This window comes from Polyodon spathula, chromosome 11 (genome assembly GCF_017654505.1).
Source record: "Polyodon spathula isolate WHYD16114869_AA chromosome 11, ASM1765450v1, whole genome shotgun sequence".
NCBI lineage: Eukaryota > Metazoa > Chordata > Actinopteri > Acipenseriformes > Polyodontidae > Polyodon > Polyodon spathula.
Window position 1 is genome coordinate 19,605,376 of NC_054544.1, and position 13,542 is coordinate 19,618,917.

Sequence of the window (13,542 nt, forward strand, 5' to 3'; positions counted from 1 at the left end):
GAGAAACAGATATATCATTAAATACATACAGCTGTGCATTTGGCAACCTATAACAAGAAAGAGTAGCACTGACAAGGGGTCTATTTTATTTGTTTATTTATTTAAAAGTAAACTGGGATATGAGTGGAAGAGACCAAGGCTTCAATACCAGGCAGCAGTGTCTCACAATACACACCACAGAAAACAAACAAACAAAAAAAAACAACAAAAAAAAAAAACAATAAAGCAAAAATATGATAACCCAGGTCATATCTGTTTACCAGTAGTCAGTGCGGATATCTAGTTTAACAAAAGTACAGTGGCTCTCAAAAATATTCACCCTCCTTGGGCTTTTCCACATTTTATTGTGTTACAACATGGAATTAAAATGGATTTAATTAAGAGTTTTTGCCACTGATCAACACACACACAAAAAAAAAATCTACTAATTGTTCTAAATCAATTACAAATACAAAACAGAAAATAACTGATTGCATAAGTATTCACCCAGCTTGAGTCAGAACTAATTCTGTGACTTCTAAAGACAATTGGTTGCATCAGAGCTTATTTAGGTGTGTCATAGCAAAGGGGGTTGAATACTTATGCAATCAATTATTTTCATTTTATATTTGTAATTCATTTAGAACAATTTTAGATTAAATCCATTTTGATTTCATGTTGTAACACAATAAAATGTGGAAAAGTCCAACGGGGTTGAATACTTTTGAGAACCACTGTATATTAACAACAGTGAAGTCAATTGCAGCCCTATGGTACAGAACATCACATTTTCTTGTTATATGAAGCAACATGTTATGGAATAGTTAATTACTGGCATGTAATCAGTGGTTACAAAATACCTTAAGTGGCTACTGTATTCCTAACAGTACTCTTTCATCATATGAGTCTAAATAGAAAATCTGCTGTACTCTAATGAAACAGTCCAGTCGGAATGATTCAGTGTTAATTACCCAAATATATGGAACTGATTAAGGAAGAAAGAAATCACATATCTGGAGCGTTACAAAATGACTGTGTACCATTCACCAATTTATTTGTTTTGAACAGAGGGGTGCTTAATTTCCTGCCAGAGTGTACCGCAAATAACCCTGCAGACAATTTAGCTTATCGATCCCAGCAATACAGTCACAGTATAGCCTGCACATCAAGAATTCTGGTTCTGAAAGCCTCTATCAAATAAAGGAAACACACTACAGCTTACATGGCTATTAATAGATCTAATAAATAGCTTACTGACATATTAACAAATGTGGTTAATTTTGTTTTCGTTCTTATGTGCTTTTGATGCCGTGGTAACGACACTGTTAATATGTTTGTGGTGTCATTTACTACATAGTTAATGATCTAATGATCTAGTATTCATATTCAATGTTGTAGCTGTTTCTCCTACATATTCTACTTTGTTATATTTTTGGCAAAATATACCATAAAGAAGGTTGCTAGTTTTGCATGCTCTTTTGAGCAAGCATAGAAAAGTCTAGAAAATGCTGGATTGTAGGTAAATATTCTTAGAGAGTATAAAAGGGTTAGGCACAGGATGACTGCTATCATTACCAATAAGTCAGTATGGGAAAAAGTAAAGAGCTACCGGAAGACCTTAGGCAGAAAATTATTTATTGTCATAAAGCTGGAGAAGGATACAAGAAGATTTCCAAGCATTTAAATATCCCAATTTCAACTATTGTTTCTATTTTCAAGAAGTACAACACTCCCTCGGTCTGGAAGAAAGAAGGTTCTTTCAAGGTTAATAACAATCCAAGATTGACTGCCAAAGATATTCAAAGTGAATTGACTGCAAGTGAGACTGGGGTTTCCATTTCAACCACAGGTAGAGTATTGCATGGTGAAGGTCTCAATGGTCGCAGGCCAAGCAAAAAGTCTCTTAGGAAAGCATCATAAGGACAATCGTTTAAAGTTAGCAAAACAGCATTTGAATGATGGATATGAGTTCTGGTCAAAAGTTTTGTAGAGTGATGAAACAAAAATCGAGCTATTTGGTCCCACTGATACACCATACCTACTGTCAAGCATGGAGGTGGTAATATCCTTATATGGGGCTGTTTTTCCAATGGCACAGGAAATTTAGTTCCAGTACATGGTAAAATGGATTCCATAGTATACCAAAAGATATTGGCCAATCATCGGAAACCCTCCACTACAAAATTTGGTTAAGCACAACTGGACGTTCCAACATGACAACGATCCAAAGCACACATCAAAATCTACTTCAGAATGGTTAAAGAAGAATACAATCAATGTTCTGGAATGACCTAGTCAAAGTCCCGATCTAAATCTAATTGAGAATCTTTGGTATGAGTTGAAGAAGGCTGTGCACAAGAGAAGTACTCAGAATTTGAATGAACTGGAACAATTTTGTGTTGAAGAATTGGTCCTCATCAATTAAAAAAGGTTATTGTTGCTAAAGGTGCCTCAATTAGCTATTAATGTGATTTTCCTTGTAAGGGTATGAATACGTTTGAATTAGCATTTTTGCATTTAGAGTATTTAACATTTAGATATATAAAATATATAAATATATAAAAAAAAATGCTGAAATCTATTTCTTGTAACTTTTTTTTTCCTTATCCACAAAAGCAAAACTTTTGCTACAAAAGATTTTTCCTATAATTATTTGTTTTTGAGAAATTTTTAGAAATTATAAATTTCAATTGGGGTATGTAAACTTTTGACTACTATATATAGATCATAGACTTACGACGCACGGCACTTACGACTCTTTTGCATTATTACCCTGCTTTGACTTTATGACATTGATATGGCATTTACAGCACGGCGAGGCCTGAGCCATGCGTCATGTGTACCATACCTACTGTCCGAACTGCAGTACCTGCCCTGGTCGCCCTGACTCAGTCTAGTGTTTTTTTTTGTTTTATGTTTTTTTTTTAATGCATGTATCTGTTTTTTTTTTTAAATGTATTTGATGTTAATAATATCTGATAAGAGCAACCTAAGCTGTGAACCCTGTCACATGATGAGGGGCTTAGCTTCAGGCAATTGTATTTCCTGCTAGGAGTACCACATACACACACTGAATACGTCATTGGAAAGCTCCAAGTCTGTAATGTTAATCAAGCCAGGTAGGTGTCTGAGTAATATGCACGTAATCACTGGGTATAAAGAGATAAAAAAATATTTGCTTGAGTACAACATAACAGGTCATTTTTGTAAAACTATATTATCAGGCTGAAGAGTCAGGAATGTAACCCCAATTTATAACATTGTTCCTATGGGAAAATGTGCTTTGACTTACGAAGCTTCGACTTACAACGCGACTTTCGGGAACCAATTGTGTCAAAAATGCGAGGATTGCCTGAGTTGTACCTTTAAAACCTTAACATATCTTTTGGGGGAAAAGAATCAACAAATCAAAAGGCACGTCTTTTAAGCAATAAAACATATTCTGAAAACCGCCTCCTATTGTTGCATGGTACACTGGGCTTGCAATGCAATAAACGAAAGGTAACATAAACTAATCAATGTAATGCAAACATCCCATAATATGTCCTGAACGTATATAACATATAGATAATAAACTTCAAAGCTGTTGCATATAGCCGTTGCCTATTTTACTAAGGCGACATTTGACATTTTCTATTACATTCTTGTTTCTAGCTGAAAAAAACAACAATGACCATATATTATGCGTATAATATATATATATATATATATATATATATATATATATATATATATATATATATATATATATATATATATATATATATAAAATATATATATAGTATTGTTTGGCTGGTTTTGGTGGATAATAAAATACATTTGGACCAATAGTATCGTAGTCCAATAGATGTGAACCGTATATTCAATACAGCAAGTAAAAATGAAAAACCCAGTATCTGCCCGGATGGATTTAAATTTGATTCACTGTTGATATTGTGACGTAGCAGCGGGCATCTACTGTCTGATAGAAGCCTGCTTGAGCTGAAAGCTCATTGGCTGATGATAATGAATCATTTTCTAATCTGTATTAATCAATGAGAAAGGACATGTTTGCTTAGGTTTCAAATGTTTACACCCACTATTTAAACTGTGAACATAAGTAAATGCTTAGCGTTCCAGTAATATACACACAGAACATTATTCATTGTAAGATAATGAATCACAATACACTGTGAATTTGTTTGTGTCTCTTTCTTTATTAAATATTAATGATGTTTTCATAAATATTAATTGAATGAAAACATCAGTATTAACCTGAGCCACAGCCAGCGAATGTACAAAATACAGGCTATACAGTTGCTGAAATTGTGTTACTTTATATATATCGTATAATCTTTACATTAAAACAATGCAATCATTGAATCCAATCTTAGCACTAAATGTATAATATTCCAAATGTACTCCACTATATTTTCTTTGCATTATCCGTCCCTAGATTTAGGGTTTGAATTTTAGGATTAGGTATGCAAGTCCACGCTTTGTCAAGTGCTCTCCTCATCAATTTGTGCTTTGTGTGACAGGGTAGCTGAGCAGTAACTTTCCAGACCAGGAAGTTGACAAAGAGGCAGACAGGTACTTGTGGGTTTGAAAGCGCTGGTGCGCGTATTTATTAAACAAAACTAAAAAATAAAAAGGTTATACAAATAAAAACACTGCTCACAGAGCCAAATAAAAGCTTTAAACACATAAAACAAAATAATATTGAGGTCAGGCTGGGCAGTTGCCTTCACCGATTCTCTAATCCTAGTTTTAGTTTTACTTTAGTTTTTAGACTCACTTTTTGTTTTCTTTTTGTTTCATGCTTCCCCCCTCTCTCACATACCTCCTTCCAAACACACAACCCCAAACAAAGAATTTCTCTTCCCTTATATCCCATGTGGCTGGAGCTTAATTAATCATCAATTATTCAATAAAGGCTCCTGCCACATTCTCACATATTTTTGACAGGGTGTGGTCAGGTGCAGTGAATGAAGCAGGTCCACACAATCTTTCTCCCAAAACAGTCTGCTTGTTTTAATGATAACAAAAATAATAACAAAAATACCAACACAAATAAGTCCACCCCTTTATCAGCAATGGTATTGGGGGGTACACAGCAGCTCTTCTTAATTGAAATAAAAAGTAAACAAAAACAGGACTTTGTCCGTCCCCACGTTCTCCGTGCACGCAGTGCTCTTGGTGCTGAGAAGCGTGGTGCCGTGAGTGGTGCGGTGCGGTGCGGTGCGGTGCGGTGTGCTGTGCTGTGCTGTGCAGGGACGTGCTCTGTGTTTTACCGGTCCGCGGCTCACTCCTCCTCTGCAACACAAAACACACGTAATCCAAAAACAAAACAATACAGGCTCCGGCCGTCTACTTTCATTATCAACGTAAAACTGAGGTTTTGCCGTAGCTGCTCTCCTTTGTACCCAGCAAACTCCTTCCCGCAGTCACCGCGTTGCCATGGTTTCCCTAATAGGGATGCCCCGCAGCTGACTGCAATGGAATAGTCCTGAGTACTTGCACCTTCCGGTTTCCACCTACCACGGGGGTGGCAGCTCTAGGAGGCAGCTTACCTTCCCCCTTACACAGTGCCCTTTCTAATCGGGAGGGAGATTTACAGCATCGATCCTTTCTCTCTCTATCACACAGGGATAGGAATTAATCCCATCCCTGCCAACCACCACCAACACACAAACCAAACAATGCACTGTTTACAGGCCCACCCCTGCCCTGCCACAGGGTGATGCAATTTAAAAGTCTGCATCATATCCGTTTATCTTAGGCCAAACTAAAAAAAAAATTCTCCAACTGGGCTCCAACTTGCGACACATGTAAGCAGGCCCCATTCCACCCTGATCCATATGTGCAGGTCTTTCCCAGTTTTTCCCCATTCTGGACCTCTATCTTTGAGTCTCTCACAAATCCTAAATTCAACCATTGATCCCTCACCACTTATAGCTATTTTTGGTGCCGTTCCAAGGGAAGCAGCTTTTTACAGATTGCAGTTTGACACCTTGACCTTCTCTGGCAAGACAACTGATCTTGTTTAGTTGGAAGCAAGCTCATTTGTCCACTGTTTAAAAAACATCCTGCAGTTTCTTTAGCTGGAGAAAATCAAGGTTACACTGCATGGGTCTACTGAAAAGGACTCAAACTTTCTTGGTGATTTGTATGTGACTGTTATCTCTGTTTGCATTTTAATTCTGTCTCTTTTCTGTCTCTTGCTTTTCATTATCTTTTTTAAATGAATATATACCGTGCCTATAGAAAGTCTACGCCCCTGTGACAGGACTGGAAGGAGTCCCTGTCGTAATTTGCCCTCCCGACCACCGGCAGCGCTGTGTAGGGTTGACCGTGATTGGATCAGGAGGCTGAACTCTGACCATGCAGGAAGTTCCGGGTCAGGCAGCCATCTTGGCCCAAGGTAGAACCATGCGGCCGTCGGGTCCCATCATTGCAATCAGCTGTGCTGTTCTCGTTGATTGGCTGACGTGGGGCAGCGTGCTGATTGCAGGGGTGGGACTTGGCAGTATTTAAGCAGTATGGTTTTGCCATTCGCGCTGTCTGGGCTGAACTGAAAACACATGCTGTGCTTGCTTTGTTGCTTTCATTCACTGCTGTTATTCACAGAAGCTTGAAAATCTTGGACACTGTTGGATTACTGGAGTGAGGAACCGAGGACTGGCCATTAATCTGTGAAAGGGAGCTAAGAAGCGGTGAGAGGAAACCCACCGCAGTACCACAACGAAACCCAGTGCTTCCTTTGTTGTTATTTTGTAACCGTGACATTTTTGTTTACTCTTTTTATTTCAAACCTGAGTTTACCATTGCTGGTATTCCAGGTGGTTTTCTTGTTTATTTTTTGCAATACTGGACTGTTCTATTTTTATTGTTTTTGTAAAATAAAACCCTGCCCTGATACCATTGATGATACAGGGCTCTAAGGACTAATCTCCATTTCCGGCTCCTGTGTGCTGTCATTTCTGGTCCTTCCCAAAAGCTCCACCCACTACCCTCCCACAGCCCCCTTTCACAATTGTCACCTTTTGTTGCCTTATAGCCTGTAATTAAAATGCATCAAAATAGTTTTTTTTTTCATTTATCTACACATCCTAATCATAAAATATTCTAGAAATTTTAGAAAATTATTTAAAAAATAAAAACTGAAACAGCTTGGTTGGATAAGTGTCCACCCCCCTTGTAATAGCAATCCTAAATTAGCTCAGGTGTAACTAATCACCTTCAAAATCACACACCAAGTTAAGTGGCCTCCACTTGTGTTAAATTGTAGTGATTCACATGATTTCAGGATGAGTTCAGCAGTTCCTGTACATTCCCTCTGCTGGGTATTGCATTTCAAAGCAAAGACTCAACCATGAGCACCAAGGTGCTTTCAAAAGAACTCCAGGGCAAAGTTGTTGAAAGGCACAGATCAGGGGATGGGTATAAAATAAATCAAAGGCCTTGAATATCCCTTGAAGCATGGTCAAGACAATTATTAAGAAGTGGAAGGTGTAGGCACCACCAAGACCCTGTCTAGATCAGGCCGTCCCTCCAAACTGGATGACCGAGCAAGAAGGAGACTGATCAGAGAGGCTACCAAGAGGCCATTGGCAAGTTTGTAAGAGCTACAGGCTTTTATGGCCAAGACTGGTTAAAGTGTGCATGTGACAACAATAGCCCAAGCACTCCACAAATCTGGCTTATATGGTAGGGTGGCAAGAAGGAAGCCATTACTCAAGAAAGCCCACCTTGAATCTCTTTTGAAGTATGCAAAAAAACACTCAGGAGATTCTGTAGTCATGTGGCAAAAAGTTTTGTGGTCTGACAAAACTAAAATTGAACTTTTTGGCCTAAATGTGAAGCATTATGTTTGACACAAACCCAACTCAGCGCATCACCCAAAGAACACCATCCCTACTGTGAAGCATGGTGGTGGCAGCATCATGTTATGGGGATGTTTATCACTGGCAGGGACTGGGGCACTTGTCAGGATAGAAGGGAAAATGAATGGAGCAAAGTACAGAGAAGTCCTTGAGAAAAACCTGCTGCCCTCTGCAAGAAAGCTGAAACTGAAACGGACATTCACCTTTCAGCATGACAACAACCCAAAGCACACAGCCAAAGCTACACTGGAGTGGCTAAGGAACAAAAAGATAAATGTCCTTGAGTGGCCAAGTCAGAGCCCCGACCTCAGTTTTGTATTTTTAATATATATTTTTGTTCTAAATAAAAAACTTTTTTCCCCTTAACAGTGTGGAGTATGGTGTGTAGATAAGTGGAAAAAAATCCTCATTTAAATGCATGAAACTCTGAGGCACTGACACAACAAAATGTGAAAAAAAGTTCAAGGGGATGTAGATTTTCTATAGGAACTGTAGTATTGTTATTTGTTTATCTATTTAAGAAAATGTAATTTCCTTTTTCTCTTTACACACACACACACACACACACACACACACACACACACACACACACACACACACACACACACACACACACACACACACACACACACACACACACACACACACACGTTATGTTTACCTATGCTTATGGGGACTTCTCATTGACTATCACTCTATTTGTATTTACTATTTCTAACTCCAGTCAGACAAAACTCTACACAGGGTGAAAGTCGACAACAAACTAAATATTTTGGCACTTTTAGTTTTTTTTTAAGGGCATATTTAGTTCTTAAAAAGGCGTTTTACAAAGTGGTTACGTCCCCACAACGTCGTTTTTTCAGGAGTTACTATCTTTGTGGGGACATTTTCTCAAATTTTGTCCCCACATTGATAGTAATACCAGATCACACACACACACACACACACACACACACAGATACATATATATATATATATATATATATATATATATATATATATATATATATATATATATATATATATGCATTTGTTCTTAATTTTTAAAATTTAATGAAGAAAAAATTAATTTCTTTTAAACAAATTAATTAAACAAATTACTTATATAATCATATCTTTCTTTTTTTTTACATTTTTACCCAAAATGTTTCTGAAAAAATTAGAGGCAGTACGGGCTGGACATACAACTGTGGTGCCCGTGGTGCACCATGAGGTGTGAAGATTAAATACGTGACCAGAAGTGTATTTTGTTCAGATTCTCACAGGAGATTATGGGTAAAATTCACTTTTCTTAATATCCTGGTGCACGTCAATCAGGATGTCTCATATTGCAATGATTTAAATAAATGTAGTTCTGCAGCTACGTGAAAATCCCTTCAAGCAGTGATTGATATCTCTCCACCTCAGAAGTGCTGAAGGCGATTAGACTGGAAGTCTACAATCATCTGCATCATCCCTCTATTAAGCTATTCATTAATTGTCTTTTGAAGGTCAGGCACTCAGGAAGTGTTTGTAGGGCAAGAACCAGTTTACACAGAGATTTGACCAATGCCATGTAAAATATGGAGTTTTCCATACATGGCAGACAATGCATGAAATAGGCATGTATGTTTGATGTTCAACCCCCACTAACCTGGTAATGTGTTACATCAAACATGTTTCATACAATACGATTACATTTGATATTACATTATCATTATGCAAAATATATAATGCAAGATAAATTGAAACCTACTGTATCTTCCCATGTTGTTGGTGCTTTGATTTTACCTCCTACTCACTTCCTGTCTCTTCCTTTTCATTCGGTACCTGGCTCTATAGTGTTTAACCTATAGTGTTGTGTTGGAAAAGACTACACACTGCATCACCAAAAAAGCATGCAAACAACCAAAGTTCTTTTTCAAAGTCTGAATTTTGAGCTCAAGACATGCAAACTGTTAAATTAGGAAGTGTTGAGTGGAATAAGCTACCAAGTCCATACAGTCTGTTAAAGATGTTTTTGACCTACGCTATTGATCAACGCTATTGATCACCTGTGCCACTTTTTACCGTGCTGTATTCTCCATTTCAGCACAGTTGATGTTGTATGTTCATCAAACTTTTCTCTCTTTTCAATTAAATTGGCAATTAACAAAACAAAGGTTGGTTTAGATTAGTTAACAAATACAGCCAAGTTTGTAACTTGTATATTCAGTGGAGTAACTTTGTTTTCAAAAGTGAAGGGGACAGTTTCTGTAACTGGAGCTGCATGAAGATGATTCTATCTGAAATAATAAAACATGTCATAAACAGGTATAATAAAACATTGCATCTCTTGTATATCTAATTAAAAGACCCAAATACATTCCTATGGCAACTGTTGGCACAATATTGTCATGAGTGATGAGTGGCAAATAGCTATATTAATCAGTCACTTCTTAGTCGTGGAATTACAAAGCCGTGACTTTAGTCTTCGAAGAGCACTGAAGCTTTTCTCAGATCGGAGCCTGTTTCTCAAGTTATGGCATATGGAGCTACTGGATCGGATCAACATTAGGGATCAGTGGAGCCTGATCCAGATCCGCGTAGTACAACAACTTCTCATGATCCAGCTCCAGTGATCCTGGATCCAATTCCATTTTTTTTCCCACTGACTTCTATACTGGCTAGTGATTATACGAATAAATAATTGTGGAATAAGTTTTAGTACTCCTGCAATGTGAGGGGGACATTTCCCCATCATTGAGTGAGGGGGCAAGTCCCTCATGTCCCTCGTGTAAATTATGCCTATGTATATATGAATAATAAAGCCGTATAGAATACATTTATAGCACTGCAATTGCCTGGGTATGGGTTATATCAACATTTGCAGCTCCTGTAACCCTATAATTTGAAACATTATTTTACCTTTATTGTTGACCTGAGTGTTATTTTGTTTGTCTCTTCTTATATTTGGCATATGCTTAGGTATATCTGTTAACAATGTGTTCATTTCACAAGAAGAAAAGATGCCTTTCCATCATTTTCCCTCCTCTGTACAATTGAGTACCAGTCAATTGTAATGAACTGCTACATTGCCTGATTTAAATAGTGCCGGGGTGCTGAGATTTCAATGCCGTAAACTGATATAAAAAATGACCTTTCCTTAGCCCTGAGAGCTAATCACTAGGACTGAATTATCTATTGTGTATTGGGAGGTGCATTTGTTTGTCGGGTTTAATCTGAGGTTAGATCTTGACGAGGACATTACAGTAAGGGAATTAACACAATGCAATACTCAACATAAGATGCAACACAACATATTCTATTATTCTAAATGAAGTCTGGTCATTTACATTCAGAACATGTTGTACCAGTCACAGTTCAAGGCTGTCAAACCATGTTTGTGAAGAAGAATGTGACTGTTTGGAACGTGATTAAAATGCATTCCAAATATTTTGAAGTGATGGCTACAGCATAATCAAATAAAGGGAAGGGTAATGAACCTAGTGAAGAAATCATTCTTAACTACATTTTGCATTTAGTCAGTAGCATGGCATCATACCTAATGTAGTTATATACGGACATACTAATATTATATTTTATGCATTATATTTTTAACCAAAAAGAACACTGGAATTGCTGGAATTAGTTTTGCAGACATCTAGACTGGCTTTAGTGAAATTGTATTTAGGTGACAGGGTAACTTATCCATAATGGTAGATCCCATCCCATAACCCATCTACTAATCTAAGCGTAACAGTTTTGTGTCAAAGCGTGTCCATCTTATTTGATAATTCTGACAGGAAAGAGTCCCTTTTTGACTGGAGACACCTTTAGCAGTGTCATCAGGTACTGGACATAAAATAAATAAAATACATAAAAACAAACCTTTGCACCTGGATTACAATTGTCTGTCTGTTCTTTGATCACCTGCAACTGCACACTATTGACTACTTTGCCACAGGTATACATCCGGTATTCCAGTCAGCCAGACTCAGGCTGGCATCATCCCTTCATCTTGTCTATATCCACCATTAAAATTACATGGAGGGAGTCTCTGAACAACCAAAAATACAATATCTCACAATGACCAAGATGCCATAAACTGTATGATTACACTGTTGTGATTTTTATGTATTCCATTTTTTCATTGTATTCATTCATCTTGATCTACTTTTCAAACCATATTCTCTGTAACCTTTTAGGTAGGTGTCTAATCTATCTACCTCCCTATTAATCTTTATATATATATATATATATATATATATATATATATATATATACACATACACACACACTGAGTGTACAAAACATTAGGACCACCTTCCTAATATTGAGTTGCACCTCCTTTTGCCCTCAGAATAGCCTCAATTTGTCGGGGCATGGACTCTACAAGGTGTCGAAAGCGTTCCACAGGGATGCTGGCCCATGTTGACTCCAATGCTTCTCACAATTGTGTCAAGTTTGCTGGTAGTGGATCTCTACTCCGAATAGCTCGTTCCATCTCATCCCACAGATGCTCAATTGGATTGAGATCTGGTGACTGGGCAATGCCACTGTAGTAAACTGAATTCACTGTAATGTTCGTGGAACCAATCCTGGACAATCCTAGCCTTGTGGCATGGGACATTATTCTGCTGAAAAAATCCATTAGCTGATGGATACACTGCTGCCATGAAGGGATGCACCTGATTGGCAAGGATGTTCAGATATCCTGTGGCATTCAAACATTGCTCCACTTTTATCAAGGGGCCCAATGTGTGCCATGAAAACACACCCCACACCATCACACCACCACCATCAGTCTGCAATGTTGACACGTGGCATGATGGATGAATGTACTCATGTGGTTTTCTTCATACCCTAGTCCTCCCATCAGCGTGAAACAGCAGGAACTGGGATTCATCAGACCAGGCAATGTTTTTCCAATCCTGCAGTGTCCAGTGTTTTTGTTTCTTAGCCCACTGCAACTACAGTTTCTTGTGTTTTGCTGAAAGAAGTGGAACTCTGTTAGGTCATTGGCTGTCATACCCCATTCGTGTCAAAGTACGAAGAGTTGTGCATTCTTTTATGGGTCTTTTGGCACCAATGTTGTACTGGACTGTCAGTTGACTAACTGTAGCCCGTCTGTTGCTCTGCACAATTCGTGTCAGCCTCCTTTGGCCTCTTTCATCAATGAGTCGTTTTTGACCACTGGTCTGCCGTTGGCTGGATGTCCTTTGGGTGGTGGACCATCCTTGATACACACAGGAAACTGTTGAGCGTGAAAAACCCAGCAGTGTTGCAGTTCTTAACACACTCAAACCGGCGCACCTGGCACCTACTACCATACCCCATTCAAAGGCACTTAATTATTTTGTCTTGCCCATTTACCCTCTGAATGGCACACATACACAATCCAAGGCTTAAAAATCCTTCTTTAACCTGTCTCCCCTTCATCTACACTGATTGAAGTGGATTTAACAGGTTACATCAATAAGGGATCATAGCTTTCACCTGGATTTACCTTGTCAGTCTATTTCATGGAAAGAGCAGGTGTTCCTAATGTTTTGTACACTCAGTGTATATATAATTGCACAGACTGGAATCTGCATCGTTCCCTCCAAAGTCATTGTTGCCCACAAGGTCTCTGCCAGGTTGCATTTCCTTTTTTCTCCCTCCACCCCTTCATCTTCACAGTCTGTATTAAACTAGTCTAAGGCTTCAATCTTTCTCATCCTTAAAGGCATGTGGCCTG